General features: G+C 41.6%; 1 protein-coding gene across 2 annotated transcripts in view; it reads right to left on the bottom strand.

The window, feature by feature from the left end:
• The window catches only part of LOC124619246 (protein FAM151B), a 381,817-nt gene that overhangs the window by 99,248 nt on the left and 264,952 nt on the right, over positions 1-17,617 (bottom strand). The gene's annotated exons all lie outside the window — the stretch shown is intronic.

Genomic DNA, 17,617 nt, shown 5'->3' with positions numbered 1-17,617 from the left:
AAACACGATGTACTGCTCGCTGGGTAAAGGGCCCACCCCGACGCAGTCGGCGTGCCACTGTCAAGCATGGGACTGCGTGTCTTGCAGCCCACAGACGTGGCTGCAGTTGTACCCGCTGCCTAGACGCGGGTGCCTTTTCGCCACTTGGAGGATGTAGCGGTCACCTGCTACTGTGGTTGGTCGTGGTCGACCACCTCACCGCCTTCGGGCAGCAGAGCTGTGTGGTTCGGAACGGTCCTCGTGCACAAGGAACACGGCTGTGTGCAATGCGATAAATCCTGGCCTGCACTCGGCACACTTCGTCCTCCTTTTGAGTTTTCCGATGATTCTGCTCCGCGTGAAGTCATTCAGATGTTGTCTCACCATATTATAATGAAAAACACGACCGAAGTGCACACCAACTGCTCGCTGATTGACGTACACTGTTTTATCCCGTTCCTTCAACTGCATCGTGCTGTGCAGTGTATCCCACTTGGTACTACAGTCACTCTGACCTCACGTACTTTCATCCGTTTCCATCGAGTTGTCCAGATATCATGTCAACCAGCTTTTCATTACCAGCAACTGTCGCCGACCGAAGATAAGGCCATAGTAGGCATTTATCTCTAGAAGCCATTAAATTCAAAACTATAAAAAGGTCATACAATAACGTGATACAACACAACTTCGAATACGTTTATCCACTTGAGTGATTAAAATACCAGAACACTGCTGTACAGTTGTTGTTCTTCAGTGCAAAGACTGGTTTGATGCATGTTTCCATGTTACTCTATTCTGTCCAAGAGTCTCCATCTCCGAATAACTGCTGCAACGTACACCCTCTTGAATCTCCTTACTGCATTCATCTCTTGATCTCCCTCTACAATTTTTACCCCCATACTTCCCTTCAGTACTAAATTGGTGATCCCTTGATGTTTCATAACGTGTCCTATCAACCGATCCCTTCTTCTAGTCAGCTTGTGCCACAAATTTTTCTCCTCTATTCCAAGCAACTCCTCATTACTTAAGTAATCTACGCATCTACTCTTCAGCAATTGAAAAGCTTCTATTCTCTTCTTGTCTAAACTGTTTGTCGCCCACGTCTCACATCCATACATTGCTATATAAAAATGCTTTCAGAAAAAACTTCCTAACACCTAAATTTGCATTCAGTATTAACAAATTTATCTTGTTCAGAAAGGATAATCTTTCCTTTGCCAGTCTACATTTTATATCCTCTCTCCTTCGCCAATCATCGGTTATTTTGCTGCCCAAGTACTAAAATACTTCAAGTGTCTCGTTTCCTAATCTTCTTCCCTTATTTAATTCGACTACATTCCATTATCCCTGTTTCAAGACAGTGTCCATTCCGTTCAATGCACTGTACGGTAGAAAATTAAATAATAAAAGTTAAACTAACATGGATTGTGAAAACTGTAGAAAATAAATTCAAGTTATCTATATCCAGTGTACACACACTTAGTAATTTCTCTCGCAGTTATTTGTCCTATTACCTCGCTACATTTGCAGCTAGTTAACACTCTGTCAGCTAGGTATCTAATAATTTGAAGGGTTACTTTCCTTGCTGTTTGTGGAACTTCGTCGGTTTATTACATTAACTTGATGTCCTACATTAATGGTTTAATATGTGGTGTGAGTGTGGGGTGAACGTGATTGCGTGTGCTTGTCAATAGAAAAGTGCAAGATGTTCAAAAATAGGAATGTTTGTGTATCAATTTATGCTGCTATCATTTGAACAGACGTAAGAAGGGTAACAACGGCGGTGTATGTATCAGATGAATGGCAAACAGGACTTGTAACAGATCCAGTAAGATACTGCGAAGAGATAGTACAGAGTTCGCAGCTTTTTCTGTTTATTTGATAAAACAGTAGTAAGTGAGAGAACGTTCATTCTATTTACATGTAAGCACGTCAAAAAAAGTTTTGCATAGCCTCGGTTCCGAGAGTTCCGGAACCTGTACAGAAAATTATCGCCATAAACATAATTTCCGCCCTTTTTATTCCTCATGAAAATCACACATTGCATGTTGTACCACCATACAGCGAGATTGCTGTACACACGGGAACCCTAATACCCAGTAGAACGTCCTTTTGCATTGATGCATGCCTGTGTTCGGCTTGGCATACTATCCACAAGTTCATCAAGGCACTGTTGCTCCACATTGGCCCACTCCTCACCGGCGATTCGGCGTAGATCCCTCAGAGTGGTTGGTGGCTCACGTCGTCCATAACAAGCCCTTTTCGATCTATACCAGGCATGTTCGATAGCGCTCATGTCTGGAGAACATGTTGTCCACTCTAGTCGAGCGATGTCGTTATCGTGAAGGAAGTCTTTCTCAAGATGTGCACGACGGGATCGCGATTGTCGTCCATGAAGTGGAGAAGCGAATTAAGACTACTTTCCCTCTCCTAGGAGCAGAAAAAGGTTTCCCTCATGCGCATCACTCGCAGAACCATATTTCTAGTTGTAACTTACTAAAAGCTTCATACTATCGTCTCAAAATATGACACCAGAAAATAACCTCAGGAAAAACCGCTTCGTAATGTTATTCTCGGCAGAAACGACGGTAGCTGACAGCCGCGCTTGATTACGTGAGAAAGGAGGTAAGACATGTTTTGTCCCCGGTCGCCTGTTCTTATCGCGGGTGCTTTCAGTCAGTCTTCACGAGATCAGCAGACGGGCTTAGAACAGTGAGTGCTCTTCGTGGTCCGGCTGTGACGTGGCGGGGTCGCTAAACCCGCCGGACAGCAGGGGACGTTTAGCGCCAGGTAGCTGGCGGTATACCTGTCGCGCGCCCAGCGAGTGACACGCGCCTGGAATTCACTGCACTGCCTGGAATTAAGCCGGCGGCGGAATTAAACGTCAGCGCAGATAGCTCACAGGGAGGGCGCACTGCCGTGATTAATGGCGGTGTCGGAGCGCCGTCATTCATTACGGCCTGTGGACGTGCCTGCCGGCTTCCGCAGATCGGCCGCCGGCGTTCGGCGCGGAAGACGGATGGCAGGTGCTTACGTGGCCCGCGGCAAGACTAATGGTGGCGAACCCACAATAGCACGGCGATACTCGACTCATCAGCCGTGCTGGTTTCCGCCACGCGAGATCCAGTTCCCTCTGAAATGGTTCAAATGGCTCTGAGCACTATGGGACTCAACTGCTGAGGTCATTAGTCCCCTAGAACTTAGAACTAGTTAAACCTAACTAACCTAAGGACATCACAAACATCCATGCCCGAGGCAGGATTCGAACCTGCGACCGTAGCGGTCTTGCGGTTCCAGACTGCAGCGCCTTTAACCGCACGGCCACTTCGGCCGGCTAGTTCCCTCTGACTATAGTGAGTCACTTCTTTTCAATAGTAATAATAACGCTGCGTCATTCCCGAACATTGACGAATTTTCCGTTCTAGGACTACACAAGTGTGCTCGATCCGTCGGTATCGTAATTGCAAACACGTCCCTCCATGAGGTCGATATGTGAGCACTTTTTTCAGGAGTCTCAGAACACGTCGGAGCCTTTCAGATTCGTGTAGCAGGGCGTCGTGTACTGCTTCTCCCCCTACGCCTACATCTGCACAGCTTACGGTGTGTGGCGGAGAGAACTTCCGGCACCACAATCATTAAACCCTTTTCCCAGTTGCATTCGCGTATAGTGTGCGCAAAGAAAGACTGCCCATTTATCTCTGTATGAGGTTTAATTCCGGTGATTTTATCATCGTAGTCATTTCCCGAGATGTTTGTGGTATGATGCAGGTATATCGCCCAACTCTTCTGAGAACGTAAGCTCTCGAAAATTTGACCGTAGTGACGCACATCGCCTCTCTTGTAGTGTGTGCCACTGGAGTTTGTGAAGCATCTCAGTGACGCTTTCGGGCTGAGTGAACGACCCAGATTACAGAGGATGTCGGTTGTAGCAGAAAGTAGAGACGGAGTCCACGTTTACAACTTCGTGGAGCCCACATCACTGCGATTCGTACTGAGCGCTGCTAGGAGGGGAGGAAAGATTGCTAGCTTCTTTTTTATTTAATTTAGTCTTTGATTTGATCATTCCAGTTTCGCGTTTTGTGTCAAAAATGTCACATCAGCCTGTCTTCGTCCATTCATTTGAGGCGATTATAAAACCGTCCCCTCCTTTTGCGGATAGTTTCTTCGACTTTGTGTAAAATACTTTACTGTCAACTTCTTCGATGGATTTTCTTATGAATCTCGTTCTTATAACTGGATCCAACAATCTTCTATTCATTTTGCGCTCTTCCTTCTCTGGCTCGGGAACATACTGCATTGGGAGCTACTGATTTGGAAACTGTTACACACTCAAGCGCCAAACAAACTGGTATAGGCATGCGTGTTCAAATTAAGAGATATGTAAACAGGCAGAATACGGGGCTACGGCCGGTAACGCCTATACACGACAAAAAGTGTCTGGCAGAGATGTTGGATCGGTTACTGGTGCTACAATGGTAGGTCATCAAGATTTAAGTGAGTTTGAACGTGGTGTACTAGTAAGTGCACGAGCGATCGGATACAGCATCTCTGAGGTAGCGATGATGTGAGGATTTTCCTGTACGAACGTTTCGCGAGTGTACCGTGAATATCAGGAATCCGGAAAACATCAAGTCACCGACATCGCTGCGGCCGGAAAAAGATCCGGCAAGAACGGGACCAACGACGACTGAAGAGAATCGTTCAACGTGACAGCAGTGCAACCCTTCCGCAAATTGCTGCAGATTTCAATGCTGGGCCATCAACAAGTGTCAGACATCATCGATATGGGCTTTCGGAGACGAAGGCCCACTCTTCTACCCTTGATGACTGCACGACACAAAGCCTTACGCCTCGGCTGGACCCATCAACACCGACACTGAAGTGTTGATGACAGGAAGCGTAGTGCCTAGTCGGAAGAATCTCGTTTGGAATTGTATAGACCGGAAGGACATGTATGGATATGGAGACAGCCTCACGAATCCATGGACCCTGCATGGCAGCAGGCAACTGTTAAAGCTGGTAGAACCTCTATAATGGTGTGGGGCGTGTGCAGCTGGGGTGATATGGGACCCCTGTTACGTCTACATACAACTATGACGGGTAACACGTACGTAAGCATTCTGTCTGATCACCTGCATCCATTCGCGTACATTGTGCATTGCACGGACTTGGGCAATTCCAGCAGGGCAATGTCACACCTCATACGTATAGAATTGCCACAGAGTTTAAACACTGAGTTTAAACACTTCCGCTGGTCACCAAACTCCCCAGACATGAACCTTACTGAACATATCTGGGACGCCTTGCAACGTGTTGAGATCCCCACCCCGTCGTACTCTTACGGATTTATGGACAGCCCTGTAGGATTCGTGGTGTCGATTCCCTCCAGCATTACTACAGGCATTAGTCGAGTCCATGGCACGTCGTGTTGCGGCACTTCTGCGCGCTCGTCGGACTCTGCACGATATCAGGCAGGTGTACAAGTTTCTTTGGTGTGTGCGTGTGTGTGTGTGTGTGTGTGTGTGTGTGTGTGTGTGTGTCATTATACATGATTATCAGCCGTAGCTCTGCTTCTCTCTTCCTTCCTTTCATTCTTAGTAATAAAGGCAATAAATCATATACGTAGGTTTAAGTGTAAGCATTTACTAAATTTCAATATCGGGAGTATTGCCCGTATTTTAATTGGCAAATTATACTTTGTAGCAGTAAAGGTTTTAAAAAGCTTTCTAAACGTCCAGATTTTGGGCAACTGAAACTGCTTTGGCCAAATTTCTGGGCTAATGCCCATTTACAAATGTCCTGCCCACTGGGCTTTTGTCCGGGCCACATCAGTAGGCGTGGCCAACCACTGGTTAACGACCACACGGTGTCTGTTGTTTTCGGCTGCATTAGGAACTAGCCGCGTATACATCTCGCTACAGCATCACTTCCAAGAAACTTTCGTAGGACGGCCTGGTGTTTCACTTACAGTCTGTCTACCCTTGGAAATAAAGCAGGACAAAAATAGAGGTCTTCCCAACGAAAATGGAATAATGCATGCTGGGCGTAACAATAAGGGACAGAAAAAGAAAGGAATGGATAAGAGGAATGACACTAATTGAGGACAAGCCGGCGACTATTACGAAACTCACATGGAGACTGGCTGGACTTACTGCGAGGCGAAATGATGGGAGGTGGACGGTGGAGGTACGTCTTGGGCTCCTTGTGATAGAAACAGCTAGAGGACGACCTAACAGTCGATGGATTCACCATATGCAGGAACGATAAGGACAAACTTGGATGCGAAAAGTTGGAGAGGTCTAGAAGAGTGGATGATAAATGGTTAATGAGACGATGAGTAGCCGTTCGAAGAGCCGATCGCCTTAAAGCACCGCTTCCGGGATTCGGGGAAGTAAGCCTGCCGTGGATCGAATCCGCCTCGCGGATTAATGACGAGAGATCGTGAGTTTGTCAGCCCAGACGCGGTTTTTAGGTGGTTTTTCCACATTCAATTAGGTAAATACCGGGCTGCTATCAACGTCCGGCGTCAGGCACACGCTACGGAAAACGTTCTCACACATGAATGTAGATTTTCTCTAGACGCAGACACAGGGGGTACACAGAATCCGTTCTGGGGGGAGTGGAAGGGTCAGGAAGGGCATGGGGCCACCACCTACCACTGAAATTGCCTCAACCTACATAACACTACCAACCAAGCAGAAGAAACGGTGAAAGGTGGCTACACTGTGCCACTGCGCCAGAGATTGCGCCAAAGAGTACTATTAAGCCGCCTCCTCAGTGCGTGTTAAGAGTTCATGGCAGTCAGTGCTTGTCGAGAGCTCGTAGAGGACAGTATGTGTTAAGAGTTCGTACCGAGATGTGCTAGTGGGCACTGTTTGTCGTGAAGTCGGAGTGAGATGTGGTAGTAAAGAGTGTTGTTCCATGTTTTATGCAGTTATTTGATGGGAGAGATAGCAGATGTTATTGTGTGCATTTCGTCAATATATATGAACGTAAAAACTACAATGTTCTTTTATTAATTGTGTATCTGAAATAATGCATCACTACAGGTTCAGTCAACAAAGCATCTGGTTTGTGTTCTTGCATTAGAGTGTAATTCTGGTTTTCTTGCGTAATTATAGTTTTTCTAATTTTCTTTTGTCACCTCAGTATAGTTGGTATTTAAAAATTTTTGTCTTGTTGGAAAGAACCGTGCCAGATGTGGACGTTGAGTCACACTCCCACATACAGAACAGTTACATTTGTGCTTGGATTTTGTAGGTTTTATAGTTGCTGGGGACTTAATTAATTAACTGTGTTTACGAAAATTTTCTTACATTGTTTGTTGCAGTCAGATAGCGTAAAAATACTAGTAAGGGCCAACCGTTTACGAGACACAGCGTAATCGGACATACAGCTATCAAAATCATTTTCATTATATTAAACTAGCCCCCATGCACGTGGCGACCGCTGCTTCGGATCGTCCCTTGGATTCTTCTGATTGTGAAAATTGTAGACTGTAGTATTGTTGTAGTAATTTGTAGTTAGTAATTGTAGTCTATTTTGCATGTGTAGATTTGGTAATTGTCATTCTTCTAATGGTATTTTTTCTCAGAATTAAATTTGTTGTCTTGTCAACGGGTTTGACAATTTAGTGCAATTATTTCAATTGTTCGATTGATCGTGTTTGAGGGAGTCATTGCATTTGAATGGTATTGTTGGAGATAAAGAGTCATTGTGTGTAATTTTCGTACAGTGACGAATTTTTTGTATATTTTGTAAATGATTACGTGATCAATGAAAAAGGCAAAAATGATGAATAGTGAGAATAACGAAATTGTTGACATGGCGAACTCGCCAACAGAGGAAAACAGTATGATGGATAATGAAGTGGAAAACAATGTAATAAGTCAGGAAGACAGTCCGGAACCATTTCAAAATTTTTCTCAATCAGAAAATTCACAGAATACGAGATTAGCGATAGAAGATTCTGAAATAGTATCGAACACAGATAGCTTTATGGCTATGCAGAAGGAAGTTAGTTTTGTGGGAAATGTTAGGGGCGAAAGGAATTTCGAAAAAGTTAGTACGGAGCAGTTGATGAGTGCAATATTAAATTTGGGATCACAGTTACGATCTGAATTAAAAACAGATAGGGGAACAATGGAGCAGTTTCGATCTGAATTTAAAACAGAGATAGGAACAATTAAAACTGAGATGGGAACAATTAAAACAGAGATGGGAACAATGGAAACTCGGTTAGGATCTGAATTTAAAACAGAGATGGGAACTTTGGAAACACGGATAGATTCACGAATAGGGACATGTTTCAAAAATATGAAAGATGAATTAAAGAAAGAAATCAGGGAAGAAGTACAACCGATTCTGAATTCTCACAATAATAGATTAATTGCAGTAGAAATCAGACAAAGGGAACAGGATAGAGAACAGGAAGAAAGAGATCGCGTGATAGTACAGAATTTTTCAGAGTTAAATTTACAACGTGCAAAGGATAAGGAAGAAATATTTGAGAGAATCGAAGGATCCGTACCAAATGACAGATTAAATAACCTAACACAACAGTATGAACAGTTAACTACTAAATGTGTTAATACTGAAACTCGAGTCGCGACACTTACGGAAGACGTAAATAAACAGAAAGAAAAAATAGCTGACTTATCGGAAAGAGTTGAGGAAATTTCAGATAAACTGACAAATCTTAGTTTACATGGGGACAGAGATTCGGATGATACAGCCCCATTACCATTTGCAGAAACCGAAGAGTATCAGAACATAAATAAGCATGTTGAGAATCAGGGAAAATTTAATGAACGCGTGAAAAGGGAATTTGAGGCATTACGGAAGCAAGTCAAGCAGATCGAAGGCGAAATTGTAGGAAAAGATAGCAGAAGAAATTTAGAATCACAGGTAGCAGAGGGGTTTGAAGAAAGTAATTTATTTCATTTACGAGAAGCAACAAGAGAGCGCCAGGCGCGTGAACTTGACAATAATCGACATTCGGACTGGGACAGACGCGGCAGGTCTTTGTCGCCACGAGGCGAAAACTTTGACTATAAACACTTTTTGACTGTCCGGAAATTTAAGATCTTCCGCAATTCTAAGAATTACATACATCCATGTGCATGGTTAGATCAATTTATGTACGCACTTCCACCAAATTGGCCACTAAGTCACAAACTAGAATTTATGTGTGGATATTTAGAAAACGAACCGGCGACGCGGATGCGTGCACTCATTAGAGATTGTAATAATCTAAATGATTTTTATCATGCATTTCTATCGGCATACTGGTCCGAAAACACACAAGACAGAGTCAAACACAGTCTTATTATGCAGCGTAATTTCAAACAGTCTGAGTTCCGCACGCCGGCAGAGTACTTTGAAGACATGATTCGAAAGAATCAGTTCCTGTCCAACCCTTATAGCCCGACTGAATTAATTCGCATTTGTGAAATTATGTGCGGCTATTAAGGTCCTCAGGGGATTCACTACTCTAAGTGAATATGTGCCGTAGCGAGCATAGGGCCCCGAGCTGTAGTGGTGCTATTTCCCTTTTAGTTTTCTGTACCGCTGCCTACTCTTTTACTATTCTTTGCATCTGTCAAACCAACTCTTCGACTATCAATCTATCTAGACAGTAGATAAACAATAACCGGATATGACTGTTGTACCTAAAAGTGACTTTGGAATTTACCGTTTGGACTTACTATATTTTCTGCAGCATTCATTCGTCGTCTAAATGAAATTTTACCTGTTTATCTTCGTGACAATATTACTTCATATGTTGACGACATTCTTATTGCTAAACATTCTTGGAGTGAGCACAACAAAATTTTGGATTCATTATTACGTATTTTTGCAAAAGTTGGCATTACAGTGAACTTAGAAAAATCTGAATTTGGTCGTTCTCAGGTGAAATTTCTCGGTCACATTATTTCTACAGAAGGTATTCTTCCTGATCCAGAGAAACTAGATGCTATTCAGTCCGCAATGACATTCTTTGTAAACGAAAATCGGTCGACAACTCCGTTTGGTTAGTTTGTATTCCTGATGAGTGGGTCAATAAATTGATTTGGTATACGCATTTCAGTTATGCACACTTTGGTCCCAGAAAATGCTTTCATAAATTACGAGAAAATTGTTACTTCAGTAATATGGAAAAACGTATTCGATCTGTTCTTGCCAAATGCAAATTATGTCAAATGGCTAAGCCTCCAACGATTTCTCACAGAGCACCGTTGTTTCCTGTCATTCCAGCGAAATTAAAGGAGATGGCTGCAGTCGATTTGTTTGGTCCAGTGGTTCGTTCTACTAATGGTTTTGCGTACATTTTCGTAGCAGTGGAATTGACATCAAAATATGTGTGTTTTACACCTTTACGCAAAGCAACAGCTCGTTCAGTATCTAATGCTTTCATCAAACATTTTCTTAAAGAAGTTGGTCACGTTGATAAGGTTATATCAGATAATGGATCACAGTTTCGTTCTAAAATTTGGCTTCGTACTCTACACCGTCGTAAAATTAAACCAATTTTCATTTCACTTTTTCACCCTCAATCTAACGCTTCAGAGAGATGGATGAAGGAAATCAATAAATTGTGCCGTCTTTATTGTCATCAGTATCACAGAACTTGGGATCAGTATCTTCATATTTTTCAAAACATTCTGAATGAACTCCCTAATGATTCAACTTCTTTACCGCCTTTACTGACATTAAAAAATAAAGCACCAACAAATCGCATTTCTGAAATAGTTCCTTTTCCGCCTTCACGGAAACTACGGCATTCTGAGGTTGTCAACCTGGCTCTACGAAATATTGCATCTGCGGCTGCTAGAAGAGAGAAATCAGCTAAGCGTCCTGGTCGTTCAAAATTCTTGTCAGTTGGTCAGAAGGTGTTAATTAAGTCCCACCGTTTGTCTCACAAAGGAAAAGGCTTGTGTCGCAAATTTTTTCTGGTTTATAACGGTCCATATAGAATTCGCAAAATTATACATGATAACACTGTCGAAGTAGAAACTCTTAAATCACGACGCTCTAAAGGAATACACCATATATCAAACGTAAAAATTTTTGTGGAATGACATACTGTAGAGAAACCAACAGCTAGATGTAAACATGCAGAGAATACAAGGATACCGCGCTGTGTTTTGGCGGCGGCACATACTCAAAGCAACAGTCAAGTCTGCGCGCCGCACAAGGCAGTCGTCGACCGCAAACAATGACTTCCTACGTCACGCGCCCACAGCTGATCGAGCGCTCAGTGCGAATGCACTGACAGCCGTAAACAAATACACAGTCTAATTTCTCCGACTAAATTCAGTATAAAGCTATAAGGACTTGTTGAATTGTGTTATTAACATTCAGTATTTTGCAGGATACGGTGTATAAAGTATTTAAGACCTTCAGGTAAATTCTGTGCGTGTCCGACGTTAAGACGACTTGCTATCGAGAAATTTTCAGGAAGAATGTAATTTCGAAGAAGAAACTAATTAACTAAAAAAAAAAAAAAAAAAAAAAAGGTAACTATTAATTGAGTTTATTTTCAGGTAACCTATTTCCACTTAGGTACGTACTTTAGACGTAATTTGCTGCTCGCGATTACGTGATTCATGCTTTGTGCTAATTTCATGTTCTATGAATTTACGTGTGAAGCGACGTGCTTGCGTACATTTGCTGATTTTTGTCAATGTTTTATTAATGAACAGGATTGTTATTTGTATATATTATGCATCGCTTAGCTGCACTGCTTTTTCACTGATGTCATATTTTTAATTATGTGCCTGCTGTGCTTATTTATTTAAATTATAATTGTAACCTGATTAGTTGTGCTGATATGTATGTAAGTTATACTTTGTGATTTATCTGCTTGCGCCTTCATGTTTACTTATTAAGATGACATATGAACATTTATTTGCTTTTGCTGATATGATGCTAATGACATGTTTACTGCTTTTTGCATATTTATACATATCTGTTGTTGTCACAACTACTCTTTAATTTGGTATATAGCAATGCTGTTGTACAGTGTACGAATATAGAGTTTAGGTCACACTATTGTATTAATTATAGATTGTTCACTTGGCAGAGCCTCGTTGTAGGATTTGAGCTGCATCCACTTGTTGACATTGTGTTCTCTACTGGTATATTTACTCGCTATTGCTTGTTTTGCTTACGCTCAGTGCCTTACATTTTTAAGATAAGAAAATTAACTGCTATAATTCGACGAACGACATTAGTACAAGAAAGTCATTGAAGTCACATGAGCTAAAGTTTTATGGAAGCTGTATAAATTTATGCTAATAGGAAGGAAGCTAACGACATGACAGACCAAAACTAGGTTTAGACCATTAACAATTATTACACTGCATTTTTCGTGAGTAATTGAAATAGGAAGTGACACTTGACACAAGAAATACTCCACATGTTTGCTTCTGTCTGCCATAATTCTTGAAGTGGGTACACACTGTGAAACATTATGATTATTCACACTCCGTAATCGTACTTAATTACTGAGAGTTATTCGAACTAAGTCTGTTAGAGGTCAGGTATGCATTTCTTTTATTTAATGATGGACAAGGAACCAAAATGTATCTTATAATTTATAATGAGTAGAAAATTTGGGTCAGATGGATTACACAGAGGTTGTGTATTGACAATGTGTCTTCGGATTGTATGGGATGCTGAATTGAAGTTGCATTAGGATTTTATCTGTACTTGTTCGAGGAGACTGACTAGAGGAAAGAGTTGTTATGGAAGTGAAATGATATTGGTGCTGAGGTTTATATGTAGCGACGTATTATTGAGGTATTGAGAGTATATGAAGTTGATGATTATTGGAGTTTTTGTGGACAAGAGGTAAGGTAAATGATATTGATGATAAGAGTTATATGTATCGACGTATTGAAGAAGTATTAGTGACGTATTGAGATTAAGTTGATGATTATTGGAGTTTTGGTGGATAAGAGGTAAAGTAAGTGAGGAGCATATTTTTTTTGTTGGTCTTATGGAACAAGGAGGATGAAGAGAGCAGACTAGAACACTAAAATAGAAGGAAGATAGTCTATACACACACTTTGTTAAATCACTAAGCAGTATATACTTTTTTTTGAAGAGAGGAAGTATTTGCATATCTTGGCTCACTGACAGTTGTTCAACAACAGTACATTTGATCTGGCTTGGCAAACATTCGTCTTGACATGATGACTATGACGTTGACTTAACTATTATTGACTGTTATACATTGCTGCCACTACTACTTGATACACATGATGAACATCAGATTTTGACAGAATTACATTTACACAGTTAACACTATTCAATTACACAGTAGTATTTAATGTGGATGAGAGATGAGTGAGTGTGTTTTGTGTGTTTTCCTTTCCTAATCCTACACACCTATCTCCTAAATATTATTTTATTTGTTTGTAGTGGCTTGCAACCACGTCTGCCAACCTCGGGGAAGATCAGTTTGGATTCCGTAGAAATACTGGAACACGTGAGCCAATACTGACCTTACGACTTATCTTAGAAGAAAGATTAAGGAAAGGCAAACCTACGTTTCTAGCATTTGTAGACTTAGAGAAAGCTTTTGACAATGTTGACTGGAATACTCTCTTTCAAATTCTAAAGGTGGCAGGGGTAAAATACAGGGAGCGAAAGGCTATTTACAATTTGTACAGAAACCAGATGGCAGTTATAAGAGTCGAGGGACATGAAAGGGAAGCAGTGGTTGGGAAGGGAGTAAGACAGGGTTGTAGCCTGTCCCCGATGTTGTTCAATCTGTATATTGAGCAAGCAGTAAAGGAAACAAAAGAAAAATTCGGAGTGGGTATTAAAATTCATGGAGATGAAATAAAAACTTTGAGGTTCGCCGATGACATTGTAATTCTGTCAGAGACAGCAAAGGACTTGGAAGAGCAGTTGAATGGAATGGACAGTGTCTTGAAAGGAGGATATAAGATGAACATCAACAAAAGCAAAACAAGGATAATGGAATGTAGTCTAATTAAGTCGGGTGATGCTGAGGGAATTAGATTAGGAAGTGAGACACTTAAAGTAGTAAAGGAGTTTTGCTATTTGGGGAGCAAAATAACTGATGATGGTCGAAGTAGAGAGGATATAAAATGTAGGCTGGCAATGGCGAGGAAAGCGTTTCTGAAGAAGAGAAATTTGTTAACATCCAGTATTGATTTAAGTGTCAGGAAGTCATTTCTGAAAGTATTCGTATGGAGTGTAGCCATGTATGGAAGTGAAACATGGACGATAAATAGTTTGGACAAGAAGAGAATAGAAGCTTTCGAAATGTGGTGCTACAGAAGAATGCTGAAGATTAGATGGGTGGATCACATAACTAATGAGGAAGTATTGAATAGGATTGGGGAGAAGAGAAGTTTGTGGCACAACTTGACCAGAAGAAGGGATCGGTTGGTAGGACATGTTCTGAGGCATCAAGGGATCACCAATTTAGTATTGGAGGGCAGCGTGGAGGGTAAAAATCGTAGGGGGAGACCAAGAGATGAATACACTAAGCAGATTCAGAAGGATGTAGGTTGCAGTAAGTACTGGGAGATGAAAAAGCTTGCACAGGATAGAGTAGCATGGAGAGCTGCATCAAACCAGTCTCAGGACTGAAGACCACAACAACAACAACAACAGTGGCTTGCACTGACACCCATGAATATTATAGGTTTACTGGTATTTGTGTATTGTAATAGTTAATAGGACAATTATCTGACATCATTTGTGTGTTTGTTATGATTTGTATGTTACTGTAAAAGCATTTGTATGTGCATTCAAACTATTGTTCATGCCTGAACTGTCTGATTAGTGAAGATAAATATTCTGAACTGTTACCTGCACTTTTCAACATGATGTGTGACATTTAGTCATCTTTAATTTCTGCTGAAGAACTGTGTGATCAGTGATCCTAAAAAATTATGGACTGTTATTTGTACCTTTTCTACATGATTGGTGCCACTAGGACATGTTTAATTTCTGCTCATAAACTCTGATAAACAGTGTGATCAGTGCTGGTGAATTTTTTGGAACTGCTTCTGCTGAGAGATGTGACTTTTTGCTGTCTGCACCTACTCAATATTGCTGGGTGCCACTGATGGACTGCTTCTACTGAAAAAATGTCCCCTGTTGCTGTGTGCACCTGATCAACATTGCTGATGCCACTAATGGACTGCTTCTACTGAAATGGTGTCACTTGTTGGTGTCTGCACCTACTCAACATTGCTGGGTGCCTCTGATGGATTGTTTTTACTGAAATGATGTCACTTGTTGGTGTCTGCACCTGCTAAACTTTACTGGGTGCCACAGATGGAACTGCTTCTACTGAAATAATGTCACTTGTTGCTGGGTGCACCTGCTCAACATTGCTGGGTGCAACTGATGGACTGCTTCTACGGAAATGGTGTCACTTGTTGGTGTCTGCACCTGCTCAACATTGCTGGGTGCAACTGGTGAACTGCTTTTACTGAAATGAAGTCACTTGTTGGCGTCTGCACCTGCTTAACATTGCTGGGTGCATCTGATGGATTGCTTCTACTGAACTAATGTGACTTGTTGCTGGGTGTACCTGCTAAACTTTACTGGGTGCAACTGATGGACTGCTTTTACTGAAAAGATGTTACCTGTTGGTGTTCTTTTTTGTATAAACTAATCATTGAAAGCATTTTATGTGAACATTTGTATAAACTGATTTTTTGTATATTGTGTAAACTATTATGTAAAGTCACATGTATGAAAAGAAGTTGTATTGCTTACTGTATTTCATATATTAGGTTAGTGAAAGGTCAGTGCAAAGCCAAAATTTTTAACTAATTATGTGATATTTAGGTATTAATATTATCTTTTATTTTTGTCTGTATTTTTCTGGACGAATTTGGTGGTATTTTCACCACCAATGCTGGCAAAAATACCATCAAATTCTGGCCTGTGGAGGAGGGGCATATGAAAGGTGGCTACACTGTGCCACTGCGCCAGAGATTGCGCCAAAGAGTACTATTAAGCCGCCTCCTCAGTGCGTGTTAAGAGTTCATGGCAGTCAGTGCTTGTCGAGAGCTCGTAGAGGACAGTATGTGTTAAGAGTTCGTACCGAGATGTGCTAGTGGGCACTGTTTGTCGTGAAGTCGGAGTGAGATGTGGTAGTAAAGAGTGTTGTTCCATGTTTTATGCAGTTATTTGATGGGAGAGATAGCAGATGTTATTGTGTGCATTTCGTCAATATATATGAAGGTAAAAACTACAATGTTCTTTTATTAATTGTGTATCTGAAATAATGCATCACTACAGGTTCAGTCAACAAAGCATCTGGTTTGTGTTCTTGCATTAGAGTGTAATTCTGGTTTTCTTGCGTAATTATAGTTTTTCTAATTTTCTTTTGTCACCTCAGTATAGTTGGTATTTAAAAATTTTTGTCTTGTTGGAAAGAACCGTGCCAGATGTGGACGTTGAGTCACACTCCCACATACAGAACAGTTACATTTGTGCTTGGATTTTGTAGGTTTTATAGTTGCTGGGGACTTAATTAATTAACTGTGTTTACGAAAATTTTCTTACATTGTTTGTTGCAGTCAGATAGCGTAAAAATACTAGTAAGGGCCAACCGTTTACGAGACACAGCGTAATCGGACATACAGCTATCAAAATCATTTTCATTATATTAAACTAGCCCCCATGCAACGGGAACAGGCAAAAGGAGAAGGATAAAGAAGGAGAAGAAGAAGATGATGATGATTATGATGATGATGATGATGAACACGATAAAATTTCCTGTACTTTACTGCAGTGCTTTTGGACTTAAGGAACAGTCAATTCCAATGACCTCGAGCTGCTGTGAAACAGCCACTTATGATCGTCTCGCCACTTCGCGTGATGTGTGCTAGTCCGGGTGGCGTTGTCTGGTACCATCGTATCGCAGGGCTACTCAGTCGCTGCTAATGTACTGGTTATGCTTCGTCTTTTGCTGACCGTGTAACATCATCATCTTCAATGTCGCGATTAGAGTGAAATTTCTCTTCCTGACAGGCACATTTAATTCTATGATAAAAACGTTTTATTTACAACGGAAGAAAAGAGCTGGGCTCGCATATAAAACACGTGATGATCAGCAATTGCTTGGACTCACTTAATTTCAAGGATAGTGGGAAATTGCAAATATCCACAGACAACTGTCAAACGAGCACAATAAAAGTGATGGAGGGACGTTTCTAAGCAGTTAGTATGTGCACGCCTGTAATTCGGTCGCGGCACGTTTCCGCGGTATGCCAGAAATTTTTCCACCATGTGATCACTCAAGCGTCCAGGCGATCAGATGGGGACGGCCGAGTACTGCAACCTGTACGCACACGCGACACCGGTTGCTGACCCAGAAAACACGCCGCTTGAAAAATGCACCTTATGCATACAAAATAAGACCCAAGATAACGCTGTCTACGCGATAAGAGTTCCACGCCTTATGGAGAGCTGGCCGACAGCGCTCGAAGAATGTCACGTGCTTTTAGTCACGTGCTTTACTATTTACTGCGGGATAACTAAGTCGCTCAGTATACTGCGGGATAACTAAGTCGCTCAGTACACGGACACTTGCCGCTCTTATCGGCTCTCGCGTTAGGGGGTCCCGGACTTGTTT

Source organism: Schistocerca americana, chromosome 6, assembly GCF_021461395.2.
Source record: "Schistocerca americana isolate TAMUIC-IGC-003095 chromosome 6, iqSchAmer2.1, whole genome shotgun sequence".
Classification (NCBI taxonomy): Eukaryota; Metazoa; Arthropoda; class Insecta; order Orthoptera; family Acrididae; genus Schistocerca; species Schistocerca americana.
The sequence above is the reverse complement of the archived record's forward strand: the minus strand, read 5'-3'. Positions and strand labels throughout refer to the sequence as shown.